The sequence below is a fragment of the Podarcis cretensis genome, assembly GCF_951804945.1.
Source record: "Podarcis cretensis genome assembly, chromosome: 9".
NCBI lineage: Eukaryota > Metazoa > Chordata > Lepidosauria > Squamata > Lacertidae > Podarcis > Podarcis cretensis.
Window position 1 is genome coordinate 64,525,029 of NC_137178.1, and position 18,948 is coordinate 64,543,976.

An 18,948-nucleotide genomic window follows, 5' to 3' on the forward strand; every position below is an offset into this window, starting at 1 on the left:
GTGCAATGGGAAGGAAAGTGTAGATTTTATGAGCAGCAGTGTGGTACAGTGTGGTTAAAAAGGTAAAGGTACCCCTGCCCGTACGGGCCAGTCTTGACAGACTCTGGGGTTGTGCGCCCATCTCACTTAAGAGGCCAGGGGCCAGCGCTGTCCGGAGACACTTCCGGGTCACATGGCCAGCGTGACATCGCTGCTCTGGCGAGCCAGAGCCGCACACGGAAACGCCGTTTACCTTCCCGCTGGTAAGCGGTCCCTATTTATCTACTTGCACTCGGAGGTGCTTTCGAACTGTTAGGTTGGCAGGCGCTGGGACCGAGCAGCGGGAGCGCACCCCGCCGCAGGGATTCGAACCGCCGACCTTTCGATCGGCAAGTCCTAGGCACTGAGGCTTTAACCCACAGCGCCACCTGCGTACCTCACAGTGTGGTTAGGGAAGAGCAATTTTATCCACAGTTACAGATAGGTAGCCGTGTTGGTCTGCCATAGTCAAAACAAAATAAAAAAATATCCTTCCAGTAGCACCTTAAAGACCAACTAAGTTAGTTCTTGCTATGAGCTTTTGTGTGCATGCACACTTCTTCAGGTATCTTCAGGTATCTGAAGAAGTGTGCATGCACACGAAAGCTCATACCAAGAACTAACTTAGTTGGTCTTTAAGGTGCTACTGGAAGGAATTTTTTTATTTTGTTTTAATTTTATCCACAGTTACTTAAGGATAAATCACACTGAAATTCAATGAGTAGACACGCCTAAGATTACACAGTCAGATAATAAGTTCCTTCAGTAAGTAAAAGGCTACAGAAGTCAGCATCTGAGCAAGGGCAAAGATGGTTGTGATGGTTGTTTCATCTTGCTAAAAACGTATGCAGAGAAACTACAAATTAACTTGCAATGGCTGAAAGCAGGCTGTGCGTGTAGAAAATTCAGAAGTTTAAAAAAATGGAAACTATGATATATTCCTAATACATAATTTCCCATTGGAAACAAATTCACAACTCCACGATCCAATACAAAGTTTGGGAGAGGAGACTTCCATCTTCTTCAAAGCAATATTATTGAAAGTTAAAGAGGGGGCTATTGACAAAACCTGTTATACAGAAGACATGGATACTGCTGTCACTTATCCTACCAGATGGCTGTCACCTCAGAAATGTCGACTATAATCATTAAAAGCTTTATTTTGGAAAGCTTTTCACAGTTTTTTAATGGTGAGAAGGGTTTTACACCATGTGAACTTTAAGAGAACACTGCTGAATATAATTTGTAGCTTTATTTTCAGTCAGTTCTTAGATTCTTCAACAAAAATTAATGACACTCCAGAGGAAATCTCCCCCACCAGAAGACTTATTTTAGAGCACTGCCGAAAGCCAGGATTTTAATACTGTAGCAAAGAGGTTTTCAACCTTTTTGAGTTCCTTGACCAACTACATTCTTTCTGTGGCTCCCCTGTGGGGAAACGGGCTCCGAGCTTCAGAAGCCCAGTTATGTCACCCCTTACCTGCAGAGACGGCAGCCCCTCACTCCTTTTTGAACACTCTCCTTGGTGAGCTTTCTCACCTCTCCCCTCTCCTTGGGAGTCCTCCGGGCAGCCACCACAGCAGCCCCTGGTCTCTGAGCCACCCCCCCCACCCCAAAGAGATGTGCCTCCTCACACTTCCCCCCAGGGGCCTGGGAAGTAGATGGGCCCAGCCTTAGCAGCCCAATGGAGACTGGCCAAAAGTGAGCATGAGGACAGCACCTTATTCACCTTGAGAGGCAGCTGGGCCTGCATGGCAGAAAGGTTCTCCTTCAGCACTGGACGCTTAGCTCCCAGGTAGGCATTGCACATGGCAACCACAAGAAAGGCCAGCATGGCGCCTGCCTGGCCTCCCATTTGTCGTCCATTCCCAACAACAAGGGTTGATGGACTGGCTGGCTGTTCCTCACCCACTTTCTTGCTTACTCTGAGGCAGCTTCAGCTCCTGGAAACCAGCACCCCCTGGCCACCTCCAGAGGCACAATTCACCTAAGAAACTTGTAGCCAGGGCTGCTGCAACAAACAGCCATGCAAACCTTTGGGGGGTAGAGACATGATAGGGCATTGGAGGAGGGAGGGAAGGAAAGAGGGACAGAGTCCAGTGTTGCCTGTGGCACCCCTGACCCCAAGGTGCCACGGCACACTGGTTGAAAACCACTGGCAGTGTAACCAGTCAGTTGTCCAGTCTGAAAAGCAAGTAATACATGCCACTAGACTCAGCCTATTGCCCACTAGATTCCCCTCTCAGCGTACCAAAGATGATGGTGTTGGACTTTCAGAGGAAGAGAAGAGAACTAGCCCCACTGTACATCGGGGAGGGAAGTGTGGAGAGAGTCTCTTCCTTTAAATTCCTAGGAGTTTATCTCAGCAAAGACCTTACTTGGAAAATCAATACAACCCAGGTGGTTAAGAAAGCCCAACAGAGACTCCATCTCCTCAGAGTATTGTGGAAGAACGATGTCAATCAACATTTGATGATCTCCTTCTACCGGTCAACAATAGAAAGTGTCCTTTCATACTGCATCACTTTGTGGTACGCTGACTTTCGGGTTTGGTGGGTGTGCATCAGTAAACGAGGGGAATTAAGACTAAGAGAATATTTGAAAACTGTTTGTGAGGAACACACAACACTAGTGTGTTTTAAAGAAGCTTTGTGAAAAAATAAGGAATATTGCAAGAATGTAAATGAGGACAGAAAAATTTTATTTAAAGGCGATATTATAATTAAGGAATGTGAAGATAGAAATTTAACTACGGATGATTGTCAGAGGAGTTGAGGGAGGTCCAATAAGTTAAAATATGTGATGTGGAAATTTGTATGATTGGAGACTTTATGGGAAAAAATTTAATAAAAATTTATTTTTTAAAAAAAAGACTAAGAGAGCTGAGTGGAGGGTGCTCGTGTAATCTCACTGTATACAAGTTGTACAAGTGACAATAAAAGTATTTCAATTTTAATATTTCAATATTCCTCCTTGGCTTTGACCTAGCATGCTGTTCTCTGGCTCCACCTCTTTGTCCTTGACTGCAAAACACCAAACTGTGTGTGCATCAAACAAAGGCTTCCAACCGCCAGGATCAAGGGGCTTGTCTCCTATACCACCTGGTTACATGACAGGCCAACAGTGGTTCAAGGGTTGCAAAACCTAGGCTGCAATACCAGCCTGCTTGCATAATGCCAGTTGACTCCATAGGGCAGTCCTTGTTCTCCAAGCTGAGAGTTTACTCCTTGGTCTAAGTATGAGACTTCTGCTTATACCAGTGTTCCCTTTTCCTGACTGCTGCCTTTGACCTTGACCCATGCTAATCTAGGTTTTCTACTTTGGAGGTCAAACTTCTGCACAGTTCCGATGATGAATTTGCTTCTGGGCTCTTAAACCCTCCTCTGTTTGTTACTCTGTTTGGTACTATCCCCTCAACTAAACAGCCCAAAGCACACCCTGCTGAGCTCAGACATGGTCAAATGATCTACTGTAAGAACATTGGAATCTGTCAGATCAGAACATGAGCCCATCCAGCTAAGTATTATCTCGACACTGAAAATTCTTTCAATATTTTGGAAACCGCAGCATTCATCTTAAGCAAAATTCAGCTGTGACTCTCAAAGAGCTTCTCCCTATGCCTTATAACATCACATCATAACTCCATGAATACTACCAATATTTTTTTCTACCCTGCATGATGATGGATAGTTTATTCCTCAATATAAATCCTGGAATAGGTCTTTCTCATAATCCTATATTTCCAAGTTCTTTTCTATATTCAGCTACACACTGCAGCTTGTGACCACAGTTTGCCATTGTTCTTATTCTCTATTCTTTGAATGTTTCCTTTTGGGAGGTTGATTTACTAATGGGTAAACATGACTAAGCATTTTAGGGGCATCAAACATCCTGAAGCAAAAGTAGTAAATTCTGTGCAAATGTCTTAAAGAATCATTTGTAAGAAAATGGAGTAAGGGGAAATCCTTGCTGATGGGTGGGTTTTGCAATCCAGAGTTTCAGAATAGCATCAAAATAATCAGAACTAAACTGGGAATGTGGCCAGTCTTAGCATCCTGATTCAATCAAGCCAGGCTCCAGGCCTACACACACACACCCCTCCATCACAATATCTATAATCAAATTGGGGAAATCAGAATGAGGGCTTATATTTGTAAACTGGCTAGAACCTCCACAAACCCGAAATCCAGGGCTGTTAACTTTATGAGCGTATAATAAATATCAACTATTTGTAAGCTTCCACACACACACACACACACACACACACACACACAGCATAAAAAAACCAGCTGCATAAGGTTCTTCTCAGGCACTGTAGCCAACTACAAAATGAAGTGAAATGATGCTGAAGTTCCTACCTTGGGGAATCATGCATTTGCATACAGACAGATGCAGGCAGATGGCCAGCCAGTTTTCTGGCTCAGATCATGGTGCCAGACTCCAAGTGGGATTTTTGACTCAAAACAGATACGACCAAACACATGGGGTGTCAGGCCACTGTGAATGTTCATTTTAATTTTTAAAAACGTTCTGCTGACATGAGAATGTTCTAGTCTCTCTCTTTTTCCTCTGTTCTACTTTATGTAAGACTTTACAGCTGCATAGTTTTCCTCGATTTAAAAACGTAAGAGCGTAGGAAGAACATATTGGATCAGGCCGATGATCCATCAAATCTCACAGATAGATTGCCTGTGGGAAACCCACAAGTGGGACCAAATCAGAAGTTTCTGGAAGTTTCCAGTAACTGGTATTCTTATGGGAAATAAATTTATTTGTGGCTCATGTTAAGATTTGAGGTAGAAATGAATTTCACTCAATATCGATCCAGAGTAGATTCCAATGTATAGTTAGCAGAGTAAAAACTTAAGCACATTGCAGGATTCCCATGAAAATAGACCAGAGGCAATTGTATTTCATCCAGCAGAGCTTTACTGCTACTGAAAGCAAATGAGCATCATGGTCACAAATCCAATACACTCAGGATTGGCGCTGTCCATAAGAAATCCAGTTGCAGCAGATTTCACTTAAACTTATAATAAGTCAAAATCTTAACACTATATACCACACCAGAAGAGAGAGAGAGAGAGAGAGAGAGAGAGAGAAAGTGAAACTCAGGCTCCTTCTGGTCCAACTTTTATAGTCAGCATGACCTTGACAGAAGAGATAAGAGAACCAGTTTAAGCCAGCTGTACTCAGTTTTTCTGAAGAAATAACCCAAACATCATGAACCTTCTGCTTGTTCCTTTCACACAGAGAAGCTTCCAGAACCCTCTTGAATTAAATAGAATAGGAAAGATCTCTACACATCTTTCTGCACTAAGAACTGCAAACTGACAGAATCAGGGAGATGTGTTGCTGGCCTTGGATTTGAGACATGAATCCAGGGAGGTTTCACTACTGGTGGTTTTGCTTTGTGGCAATTTGTGTATGTCTTCTCAAGTGCTGGACTAGGGTTGCCATATGTCCGGATTTTCCTGGAAAGGACAATGGCAGAAGTGATGTCCTTGGGGAATTTCTGAAAAATGATGTTCGTCCTGGATTTTCAGCAACATAACCCAAAATTATGTGGTTTTTTGCATCTTTTCCAAAAAAAGCTTATCAATTTTGGGAATTTCCTTTTTTTAAAAAAGGTCAACAATTTGTTTGTGTCTGGCTTTTCACTTTTCATCACCTGTTGTTGTGTAATCGTTTAGTCTTGTCCGACTCTTCCACTGCCTCCCACAGTTTGGTCAAACTCATGCTGGTAGCTTCAAGAACACTGTCCAACCATCTCGTCCTCTGTAGTCCCCTTCTCCTTGTGCCCTCCATCTTTCCCAGCAACAGGGTCTCTTCCAGGAAGTCTTCTCTTCTCATGAGGTGGCCAAAGTATTGGAGCCTCAGCTTCACGACCTGTCCTTCCAGCGAGCACTCAGGGCTGATTTCCTTAAGAATGGGTAGGTTTGATCTTCTTGCAGTCCATGGTAAGGTAGGATCATCACCTACCTTCCAGTATATTTCCCAATCACTTTCTTTTCCTCTGATTTTTGGTGGAGGGTGAGAAGCGGGTTTGTTGTGCAAAAGTGCCAAATCAACCTTGGCTTTCTACATTGTAATACAGAAATAGAAGTCGTGTTAGTCACCTGCAATTGGGTACTGCCTCACAACTTCTACAGGACTGCTCAAGATTCAATTTTCCGCCTTTATTTGGGAAGAGTGGTGACTTCTTCCCTTTTTGTCCGCATCATTTCATGAATCATCTCTGTAAGTGCTGCTCTAGTTGGCAGCCTCTGGAATTAAACAAAAACCTGCCTCAGCGATGTGTACGAAAGCATGACGCTTTAAAGGCTTTATTAAGGGTTGACGTGGCAATAAAGCAGAAAGTTGGTCTCCTGGGACTGTTGAGGAGATGGACTTCTCCTTAGTAACGTTAATGCTAACAGTCAAGAATAAAGCAACCGTGAATAGGTAATAATTGCAGAAAGGCACTTTAGGTATGGGGCACTGTTCACTCCTGCATTGTATTAACTATAATTATGTTTAGAGTTGGGCATGTATCTGTTTTGTATTCTAATTCAATGGAAGACAAAGCCAGTCATTTAAAAGAAAGGGCAAATCCTCAATAACGAACAAAAAGGAAAGGGGGGGGGGGATGGGAGGGCAACCTAAAGTAATTAAAACTCAGGAGTGTGATTCAGAGAAGTCAAGTCATTCAGTTAAACTGAAAACTGTTTAAGTCTGTGTTCCAGAGTCCATTTGAATTCAGTAGGATATACTTCTGAGAAAACAGGCATTAAAGATCAAGCTGTACATCTCACTGGGTTTTAAGCTTTTATAATTTTCACAATAAGTTTTTTCCTGGACTATGACATTCATGTGCTTGTGTGTTTATGAGTGGTGTTGAATTTCTTAAAGTTTTTCCACAAAAAAGCATCCCTGTTCATAGAAAACCAGCATGCCAGGTATATTACTTCAGCCTTTGGGTTGTTGTTGGGAAAGCATTCTGTTGAGACAGACACATCCTTCTGTAGCCTGAAATGACGCTTCATTTGAAGAATGAAAACACCCTTCGTCAAGCTCTTACATAAGAAAATGGGATGTCCCATTTGTTCTGAGACACTTGCAGGGTATGCATAATGCACAATGCTCCATGAGCTCTGAAATTCCTGATAGCACAGTAAAAGGATGGGGTAGGGATTTTCTCTAAGCTAAATCTTGGATCCATTCAATGTTAAATTAGAAGAAAAAGGTGGGGTGTATATTAAAAGCTTTCATTTCAGGGCTGCAACTGTATCAACCTGAGATAAATTAACCAATTTAAGACCCTTTCAATCAACAAATTAATTAAGAAGGTGCCTCCAATTAAAATATATGATTAAAACAAGTGCTTATAAAAACTGCACCATAATAAAAAAAAAAAGATTTTTTTTCATTCTCTCACACATGTAAAATGTGTCATCTGGGGGTCAAACTATACATTACATTCAATACAAACCCTGAAGCTGCCAGTGTATCTCTTATTTCTTATGGGAAAGCAACACACTCCCCTGATTTAAATCAGGATCACAGCACAGATGAAGGGGTGATTTCATCCTTTCCAACCACAACCACCTTTGAAAAACACACCCAGCTCATGCTCAGAAGTTAATGATACTTAAGAGACGGTGAGACGAGAGAGAGAGAGAGAGAGAGAGAGAGAGAGAGAGAGAGAGAGAGAGAGAGCACCAATATATACAGATATATTTAACTGAGATTGTGAAGCTGTGGCCCTCCAGATGTTATTTGATTCCAACCTCCATCAGCCGTAGCCAGCATGACAAAAACTCAAAGATGAACATCTGGAAGTCCACAGCATCCCCATTCCTAGTTTACAACATTAGTGCAGAGACAGTGAGCTTCTGAAAAATACTATCTTGAAAAATCAGGGATACATATTAGGACAGATCCCATAGCTTAGTAGTAGAGGAAGCATTTCACCTGTTGAAGGCTACAGATTCAATCCCTGGCAAAATTATCCATAATGACACAAATACCAAGGTTGGGAAAAGGCTCAGATACTGGAGAGACTAAAGCAGGAAAGGCAATACTTGGATAAATATAGCAACATCCTGATGCAGCATAAGGCAAGGTCATGTACCACCCCCCTACATTCTCCAAATGACAACTTGCTTATACATAGCCTCCCAAGTTGCATTCAACTTTTGAACTACGCAAGGTGTTTGTGAGGTCTTTAGAAGTCAAAGGGTTTTGTAAGCTTCAAGTCAATCTCATATGCGCCGCATTATGTATACACTGCCATGAAATCAATAGATACTGCCAGTCTAAATGGTTGAGCTAAATGACCTTATCTAGTGCAGTGTCTAAGTGCAAAATGCAGACTGCAGGATAATGCCTGCTGCCCCTTAGAATGAGGATTATAAACCAGTGCCTGAGAATCCCAACCCAGGGCTACGACTCAAAATGTTATGAACCTACACATTTTAGAAACTACAGTGGAGAGTGATCCAAGAGGAAGCAAACAGCTTGAGAAACACAGTCCACACACACAAAAATCACAGAATAGTCCTTCTATAACATTAGATGACATGGGGCTCTTTCTTTGCATGTTAGCTTCATGGGGTAGGGCTCATTCAGGACAGTTTCACATAGGTAACATCAGGATCCCAAGAGCCCATTGGAGAAGCCAACACTGTGGATCCATCCCAGTATCAGGCGTCCCACATGATCCAGGAAGTTACATCATCAGTGCAGGACCATACTGGTTGAAAGTAACAAAGCTCCACAGGAAGACCAACATTTTAATAAGGAATGGGGAAAATTTCTAACTTATCTTAAAGACCATTGTAAACAGTTAAAATCATTAGTAGGATTGGAATAACACTTTTAGTTTACAGTGGTGCCCCGCAAGACGAATACCTCGCAAGACGGAAAACTTGCTAGACGAAAGAGTTTTCCGTTTTGGAGGTGCTTCGCAAAACGAATTTCCTATGGGCTTGCTTCGCAAGACGAAAATGTCTTGCGAGTTCCTGCGGGTTCCCCCCCCTTTTTCTAAGCCGCTAAGCCGCTTATCCGCTAAGCTGCTAAAAGCCGCTAAACTGCTAATAGCGCTAATCCGCTAAGCCGTCAATGGGCTTGCTTCGCAAGACGAAAAAACTGCTAGATGAAGAGACTCGCGGAACGGATTCTTTTCGACTTGCGAGGCACCACTGTAATGGTGAATTTTGGATACAAGAGAGAGATAAAAGATTTGGATGATTATGAAAGATGCAGGAGGAAATGATTAACAATAGGCCCCACAAAGGGGAGAAGGCAATTCCAAGAGATTCCTTGGAATCTTGTTTTTATGTTGTATGTTGGACATGCGACTGTAAATTTTTAATCTGAAAAACTATATGTGGGTGTGGGTGTGTAACAAAGCTCCATTCACTTTGTAGGAATGGAAGAATCTGTTGATTTCAGTTCTCTCAATTTCTCATTTCCGCCCAATCTTAATTCAGTTCTCCACATTTCTGCAGCAATTCACATTTTTTTAAAATTGAAATCCTCATGAAAAGTAATCTAGTGCATTTTAGTGCAAATTTCTCTTAATAAACACATTTGGGTATGCAGTTTTGGTCACATTTCTTTTCAAGCAAAATACAATGCATGTTTTGTTATTTTCATGAATATATTGACTTTCATGCACTCTTTCCCTTAACATATGCATTTTTTGGTAAACATTCTTTGGTTGGTGAACAGCATTGAAAAATTCAGATATGTGCAAATTTCAGTGGATGGCTGTGTTTCTGTTCTCGTATTGTTTTGGAAAGTGAAGATTTGATAGATTTGGCTTTAAATGCATATTGAATCAAATCCCTTACCCACCATCCCTGCTTCTCCATTACACCACAGAGCTAACCATCTTGGTTAGGATTTTCCCCCCATCTTAAATCTGTATATACTAAATAGTGTGGATGTGTGAATCTGCATTCCTCTCTATAATTAAATCAATAACAACAGCACTACTTCCCCCCCTCAATGGTGTGACTCACATTAGCTCAGTAAATCATTTCCTGGCTTGGGAACTATTCCATAACCTTGACCAGAGGACTTTACATTTGTACATCAGATAATTTGTAAGACAGAACTACCTACTTTAAGTACTCAATAGCCAATTAACATTGTGACCTTACAGTCACAACATACGTAGCTTCTGTGAAGAGAGACACAGACAAAATGCTGCACACTGGATTTGGAATTAAAGAAAACTCTAATGAATACAATACATAGAATTTCATTAGTACATAATGCAGGGATGTGTTTGATTCTCACCATTTAATTGACTGGGATAATTACTGTATTCTCCTTTCACCCATAGAAACTTTTATATGTTCCTTAAAAATGCAAGTTCACATTTAGCTGGCTTTCATTTTTCTAAAGGACAGCTGCAGCTATTCAATTGGGTTTAATTAGGGACTGTAGGTAATTTCACTAAACTCTGTCTCAAGGATATCCTTTGATTTTTTTCACACCTTGGTGTTTTCTTTATCTAAATTTGAAAATTGGATTAAATGTATATTGATTTTTTTTGTGCTTGAATGTGCAGCTAAGAAATTAATTCATAGCTGCAGTAAAGATTCTTGAAGGGGGGAAAGATTATTATTTTAACTAGGACTTGAGCTTGCAGCGTTTCTTGAACTAATGGCCCAAGGGATGTCAGGTGGAAGCTCATTCTAGGGAAGAACTATTCTAAAAATCTCAATGTCAGGCTAATCCAAACAGATCCTCCCACCCAATTCTCATCTTTCACCTTGATCTCTGTTTAATGAAACTGTTTTCACACAGGAAGACACATGTCCCAGTTTCGTGCTGGGACATAACAGAAACTACCCCAGAGATAGCAACATTTTCAAAAGTGGGGGGTTTGTGGCTTGGTGTTTGAAAAACAGGGGGTCAGCAGCACTTAGCTAATTGGTAACCACTAGATCAATAGAGGCATATTAACCAGATTCTTCATTCTGTGTTAGTCCAATATTTTGCCACCCAGTTCGGTTATATCATACAAACAAAGAGATGTGCCCCTGTAGGGATGGGCGAATCCATCAGTTTTGCTCCTCTCATTTCTCTAATCATAAGTTTGTCTTGTTGGGGAACGTGCAGAATGCTGCATTGCAGCACAGATTAGGTTCTAGCCAAGGGGCAGGGACTGAGATAAACTTGTTACAGACATCAGGGTATTTATACTTTATATTGTGCTGAGTCACTCTCTAACTCTCTCAAGTTTGCTGACTCACGCTTAAGCAGCTGCAAGCACACGTAAATTAACTATTTATTGTGCCTTTTCTCTGCATGTATAAACTCTTATACACTAACACAGCTCTCCACATTTCTACATCAGTTTGTGTAGCTTGGGAATATCCCTCATGGTTATTCACCAGTATTTAAGTTAGAATTTCTCCTAAAACATATTTGTATGTCATTTTCCTACTATACATTTTTTTTTTTTTTTGCCAAGTGATGTTCCCGAATACAGTCGTACCTCAGAAGTCAAACAGAATCCGTTCCGATTTCTGAAATGTTTGAAAACCAAAGCACTCCATCGGATGTCCGGGTTACAAAAGAAGTTTGAAAACTGAAACACTCACTTCTGGTTTTCGATCATTCGGGAGGCATTTGGGAGCTGAGGTACAACTGTATAATACATTTTCATATTTTATTTTCATGCATATCTGCATTTATATGCACAATATACACCAGTATAGGCATTTTTGCACCCATGGCCTGACTGGAGAATTCCATTGCAAAATTCAGAGAGGTGTGAATTTGGATGAATGGCTGTGTTTCAGTGTGTGTATTGTTTCAGAAAGTGCAATTTAAATGTGAATGGATTCACATCCATACCTCATCACTAGCCCCCCCTCCTGATCCCCAGCCATGTTGCAAAGAATGCTGGACTCTTCAGTACCAGTTTGTTTGCATTATCACATGGAAAGGTACAAAGGATGGGCACATGCACACCTTTGACCATTAAAATATGGCGCTCCTGTCCCCAAGCAGCTGTTTTGGTTGCTCGTGCAGTTTGGCTAGCCTGTTTCTCCATCTGGTCCTATGCACCTGGAAGCCTGAGAAAGATTAGGCAGAGAGAATTCAGTGTCAGTGCTGAATAGTTGAAGAGTTGAAACAACATTCTTAGCTCCAAAGGGTTTGGCCTGTCTATCACATCAACTGCGAAATGATAGCTGCACTTTCTCCATACAAAGTGAGGCTGCTTTTGAGCTCAGCATTTCCGTCATTCAGCCAATTAAAGCTGTATCGAGAGGTGCCATTGCAAGGAAAGGCAGTTCCATTCTAATGAGCTCCTAATATTGTTTACATTCTTGTGCTGTAGCTTTAATTCTTTGGCAGGGGAAGGAAAAAAAAAAAACTTCAGATCATGATGACAAGGAAAGATTTCTTGTTAGCACAAAACTTTGGGGGAATATGTTTCCCATTCTGAGATCTTCGCGGTATATGAAACTGAAGGAAAACACATTTTATTCAGCAATAATTGCTGGCGCTCTGTACATTTTTGTGCGGTATTTTGAAGGCAAGTTGCCCCTCTCTGGCTACTCTCTTTAAATGAAGCAATGCAAACTTAGATTTCTTTCACATTGCTGCACAAAAGGAATTGATGCAACTTTCTTCTTCTTCTTCAAAATGTCAATTCCTAACAATGACAACTTATGTAAGTTAGTTGTTGTTGTTTATGTGGCAATGGTTTTTCTTATTTCCTCCTCAGAATAAATTGGAGCCATGTTCAGTGGTTGAGTAAGGCCTGCACAAAATGCAGGCTTGGAACAGAGCACAGAAAGCCACATTACATCAGACCAGATAATTTGTGCATATAACTTGGTATTGTCTTTTCTCCAGGGTCTCATTCCTTACCTTTTTCTTAGGCCCTAGGCAATGTGCTTGTTTCATGCGTTACATTATATGACAAATGATTGCTACCAATAATAATAGCACCCTCATGATCTTTGCATACACTTTAAAAGCTGAACTTGTATGTGCAACACTACAAAATGTGTATCACACAACAACTTTGTTGTATGCATACAGTGTTCACGTACAAAAACATACAAATGCAAATGTGTATAGTAAAATGAGGCTGCAGTGTCATAATGTCAAAGCCTAGAAGCAAATGCTTGTATAATAATAATAATAATAATAATAATAATAATAATAATAATAATTTATTTCTACCCCGCCCATCTGGCTAGGTTTCCCCAGCCACTCTGGGTGGCTCCCAACCAAATATTAAAAACACAATACAGCATTAAACATTAAAAAAGCTTCCCTAAACAGGGTTGCCTTCAGATGTCTTTTAAAAGTCAGATAGTTGTTTATTTCCTTGACATCTGATGGGAAGGCATTCTACAGGGCGGGTGCCACTACCAAGAAGGCCCTCTGCCTGATTCCCTGTAACATCACTTCTTGCAGGGAGGGAACCGCCAGAAAGCCCTCAGAGCTGGACCTCAGTGTCTGGGCTGAACGATGGATGTGGAGACGCCCCTTCAGGTATACAGTCAGAAACACTCAGTTCATTGCATAAGATCGCAATCTGTAATTCAGACCTGTACATGCAAAACCACATATTTTGTTAAGAATTATTTTTTTGAAGGAAAAAAAAAGAACATGTGCAAGATAGTCAGAACCCAGGCCTTCATCTCGACCCTCAGACCTCAGTAATTTGCACCAGCTCCCCCCACTCACATAGGCCCTCTCCATCTAGTAGGTCTCCAGCATTTCAGAAAGGGGCTCTCCCAGCCGCACCTGCAGATGATGGGGGCTGAACGTTGTAATTTGCAAGAAGAGCATGAGAGAGAGAAAAGGAAAACATAACAATCGAAAGCAATCATTCAATTGGAGTGTTTTCCCAAAAAGGCAATTACTGTACATTACATCAATATAAATACTGAGTTGTGTGGGGGGGGGGGAGGGTGAGCTACAATTTTGTTGCAGCAGAGACAGTTCTGACGTGACTGACCTTTTTGCAGCTGAGCTGCTAATCGCATTACGTAGCCTTGCATTTAATTAACTTTGCTTGTGGAAGACATGCTGAATTTGGAAGAACACGAGAGCAAAAACAGCACTTGGAATTTCCCACAATACTTTTGAGTTTTGTGGAGCTAGCCCCGGAGAAGAATTTCTGAAGTATTAAAGCTCGGGGGAGGAAAAAAAGAAACGAGCGGCCTCTCAGCCTAACCTACCAACCTGTCAGAACAGTGGCTGCAGCACAGAATCCCTTAACCATGAACAGCTGCCCTTGAAAACCATTCTGAACTATTAGAGGGAACATAGATGAGCATCTGTGGGAATTACAGAAGTGGAGGATTTAAAAAAAGAGAAAGAGAGAAGAATAAATAGTGGCAGATTTAAAAAAAAAAATAAAGTTTTACTCTATACCTTCTAAAAGGTCCACTGGGGTAAATTTGAAGTTCTCTTTAACAAGATTCAACATTCAGGAAAAAGAGAAGGAGGGAAGGAGAGGCTGACTTTTCTTCAAAAAGGTTTCTAATGTTTTTCCCAAGTTAACACTTAAAAGTGTTTCTGCAGAAACTTGAGGGGAATTTTAAAACGGGGAAGTTATTTCAGCATCTCATTCTCAAGATCCTGGAATACAGTCCTGTGTACAAAAAGCAAACTCTCGCTCTCTATTTGCGTCGTTTGTAGTAGTAAGACCCAGCTAAATGTACCAGCCTGCCTTGAGCTACGCTGCTGCTTCTCACTGTGAAATTTACTCTACAAAGATAAATTTGGAGACTCGCGTCTGGGCAGAACATCTCTACCAATTCTGATAGAGTTTGACATAATTCAGATAACAACATTTCCCAGAAATTTAAGACTAAATGTTATAGCCCGCAGTCATCAAATTACCCTGTGCACTTTTGCACACCCTTTTAAAATTGTGTATTTGTGGTGCTCTGTGCTCATGGTTGTATCAGGATGGTCATGGGTGATCCCATGCTCAAGTTCAATAATATTTGAACATGCAAAAGTTTCAGCATGGACATACTGATTTGATTCCAATCAGTGCATTCTATATAACTTCTTGCAGAAGTCCTGTAACTTTTAACACTTTTTTAATGTGTGTGTGTGTGTGTCCTGCTTTGGTTGAGGCATAGTGCAAGAGTGACCCTCCAGCTGGAAATACCTCTGTTTATGTAAGCCTCTCTGGTTACATAAACTTTGGGATGCACGTGCGCGGCAAACCCAGAAGTACCATATTTTTCGCTCTATAAGACACACCTAGTTTTTGGAGGAGGAAAACAAGGGAAAAAATATTCTGAATCCCAGAAGCCAGAACAGCAAGAGGGATTGCTGTGCAGTGAAAGCAGCGATCCCTCTTGCTGTTCTGGCTTCTGGGATAGCTGTGCAGCCTGCATTCGCTCCATAACACACACACACACATTTCCCCTTACTTTTTAGGAAGGAAAAAGTGAGTCTTATAGAGCAAAAAATATGGTATTTTACTGGGTTTCGGCATGTGTGCATCCACAGAAGTGGTCCTTGGGTTGCAGAAACCTTGGGATCTGACGAGACCTCCGGAACAGATCCTGTCCACAACCGGAGGTACCACTGTAATGCTGTAGCTCTGGGGAAGCACAGCAGAACAAGTAATAAAGCAGAATGTTGTGTGGACAGTCCAGGATAAATCCACCCTTAATGCACTATTATTGTATAAACGACATGTTACAGAATATGCCCCCTCCCAAAAAAATGTGGAGTTAAAATTACCTTGATTTTTAAAATTATTTTTAAGAGCTCTGTGAAAGGGAAATCCTGTTAGATTATTTCAGAAGGACCAAGCAACCCGGAAACTGAGGATTAGCTGAAGCCCATGTTAAAACAAGAAAAATAAACATAGAATGGGTACGGGCTGATAAGAACGATGAAGAAAGGATGAATGTTTGGAGGAGAGTTTGATGGTGACCAGAGATAGGGTTGTGTCTTTGGAACATTATCTTCAAAGAGGTTCACCTAAGTCACCTAATGGTGAATCTGTTGCCCTAGGCTGGGATGAGCAAGTCCTTTATTTTGTTTTGTTTTATTTATTTGTCATAAGCCACCAGCCATGTGTGGAGCAGCAACTGGGGCAGGGTAATCTTTCATAGGCTATGTGCTGGCAAGGGGTGGATCCAGAGCCAATGATGGGTGGAGACGATGACGACGACAACAACAACAACAATTTATTATGTATACCCAACCCATCTGTCTGGGTTTCCCCAGCCACTCTGGGTGGCTACCAATAGAATATTAAAAACACAATAAAACATCAAACATTAAAAACTTCCCTAAACTGGGCTGCCTTCATTTTTTATTATTTTTTTTTAAATAATATTTATTACTTTTGAGGCTTACAAAAAAGAAAAGGAAGAAAGAAGACAAAAGAAACAAAAGGACAAAAAAGAAAAAAAACAATACAATACATAAACAATACAAAACACAACCTTAACAAATTAAGCTAACACAATAAACAAAACAAAACAAAACAAAAACAATTTAAAAACATACATCGTACCTTTTTCATATTCTATCTTTCATTCCCTTGTATCATTGACCTCCTCTCACCTCCCTCTTTGTATTCCACTTCCATTAATTGTTTCAGCAATTCCTTTCCAACTTTCTCTATTTTCTATCATATAAATGTCTTAACATATTTTTAATCTTATTTCCATTAAAATTAGTATACTTATTTAAGCTTAACTCCTTATAGCATTTCAGCTAAAGCCATAAAATTTCCTTCCAACATTTTTCTATCACTCATTAATTTTACAATATTTCTATATATAGACTTTAAATTTCCAATCTTCTTCCACCATCTCCTCTCCCCAGTCTCGGACTCTACCAGCCACTTCCGTCAACTCCATACAGTCCATCAACCTGGAGATCTTATGTCCGAGGCTCTTAACTCTTTTCCACGTCCCTTCTGCCAGTCTGCTTCATATTCTTTGATGCTAAAGAGCAGATCTCGGGGAAACTCCAATCCAACGATACTTTTATTCCTTCTCGACGGGTCAGCCAGATTTCCATAATTAAAGCTAGGATCCATAAAGTATTTCCGGGCATGTTTCAAAATTCCTCCAAATCCAAAGGCCCCCAGAACTCCAATCTTCTCCTGACCCAAGTCCATATTCCAAAAGTCAGTTAATCCCTGCATAGAGGGATCTTTCCAACTTTCCTTTTCTAGTTCAGGCCAGGCTCCGATCTTCAAAATCTGACTTTTTCTAGTCTCAATCATAAAGGGCCTCAACTTGTAGTCCTCAATTTGCCTCTGTAAGGCTAAGGCTCCCCCTTACTTTACTTTAGGTTCGACAACAGCAACTTTCTCCTTCTCCTTTTCAGCAATTTGTCCTGTTGAAATAGATTCCTGTGCCAAATCCTGAATAATTTCTGTATTGGTGCTCACTTTTGGTTCCAAAATGTCAATTTTAGTAGTCATAGCATCCATATTTTTTTATAACAAATTAACTACAGTGATACCTCAGGTTACAGACGCTTCAGGTTACAGATTCCACTAACCCAGAAATAGTACCTCGTGTTAAGAACTTTGCTTCAGGATTAGAACAGAAATCACACAGCAGCAGCGCAGTGGCAGCAGGAGTGGTACCTCAGGTTAAGAACAGTTTCAGGTTAAAAATGGACCTCCAGAATGAAATAAGTTCTTAACCTGAGGTACCACTGTAATCTGGAATATAGCGCATCCTGCTTCAATTCTAACCATGCCGACATCAGATTGGAATTCCCAAGCAAACACAGGTTTGTGAAGAAGTTAGTCCCACTATATTTAATAAGGTTACTCCTAATGAGTACACAGAGCACTGTTGTTGTTGCTGCTGCTGCTGCTGCTGCCGCCGCCACCACCTTTTTTTATTAGTTGTAGTAAAACAGAGTAGTACAGTTACTTTGGGGGGAAGAAAATGAAAGTAATTCCTACAATATTCACAAATGTAACTTTCATGGCTAAACAAAAGCTAAGGGAAATTTGTCTGCATGCATTGCAAGTAAATAGCACAACTAGAATCCGTCCTGTTTTCCCCTCTATCTGGAAGGTAAGATATGGAAAAAAATATAGTCACCCCATATCAAAACACACTCGCTCTCTCGCACACATTCAAAACAGGTGTCAGCGAGCACTTTTTTCTTGCCAAGAGTGATAAATGTGTGAAACAGGCTGTCAGACAAAGTTGCTGAGGCAAAAACACCGGGGTCAGAAGAGGAAAATGAGATGCCTTCCATAGGGAAGCTGAGTACTAAGAATGGATGAACTTGGAAGGAATGGATGGCCTCTTCCACTCCCCGATGAGTTCTTATGTTCTCTTCTCAGTTGTCTTTCCAGCAATCATTTAATTGAAAAATTCAGTCTGGTTACAGCTCGCAGCCTCGTGGCAGCCCAGTCGTCGAGACGACTTCAAGCTGGACAACAACTGATATTCCTTGTTGCACAGTTGGACATTAGTTTAACATCCTGCAATTTTCCTTCAGCACTCCTGATATTTTTATTTCAGCTAAACTGTCTGTCACGTTTGTATACATGTCAGGGTGCCTTATATTAACCTCAAGTCTCATTTAAGCACTGCTTTTTCTGTGTCATTATGATGACTGCTTGATATAAGTGCTGGATCTGAAACTCGAGGGCTTTTGCCTGAACGGTGACAGGGAAAATATGGTGATATATATTTCTAGTCCTTTCCTACAACATCCTTCCTATCTTGTTGACAACGTTCATATATTTATTCCCAAGCAAAAGCAGTTAGTAACCTGAGGGTCAAATTGGATTCTAAGTTGCTTTCTTTGTTTAGATGTGAAAAGTTGTCAGGGCTGTTTATGATTTAAAGCACATATTTCCTCAGCTGGAGGCTAGAGTGCTTGGTTGGATGTGGGAAAAGTCAGGTTTAAACCCCCACTCAAGCCCACTGATGGAAGTCTTCTAAT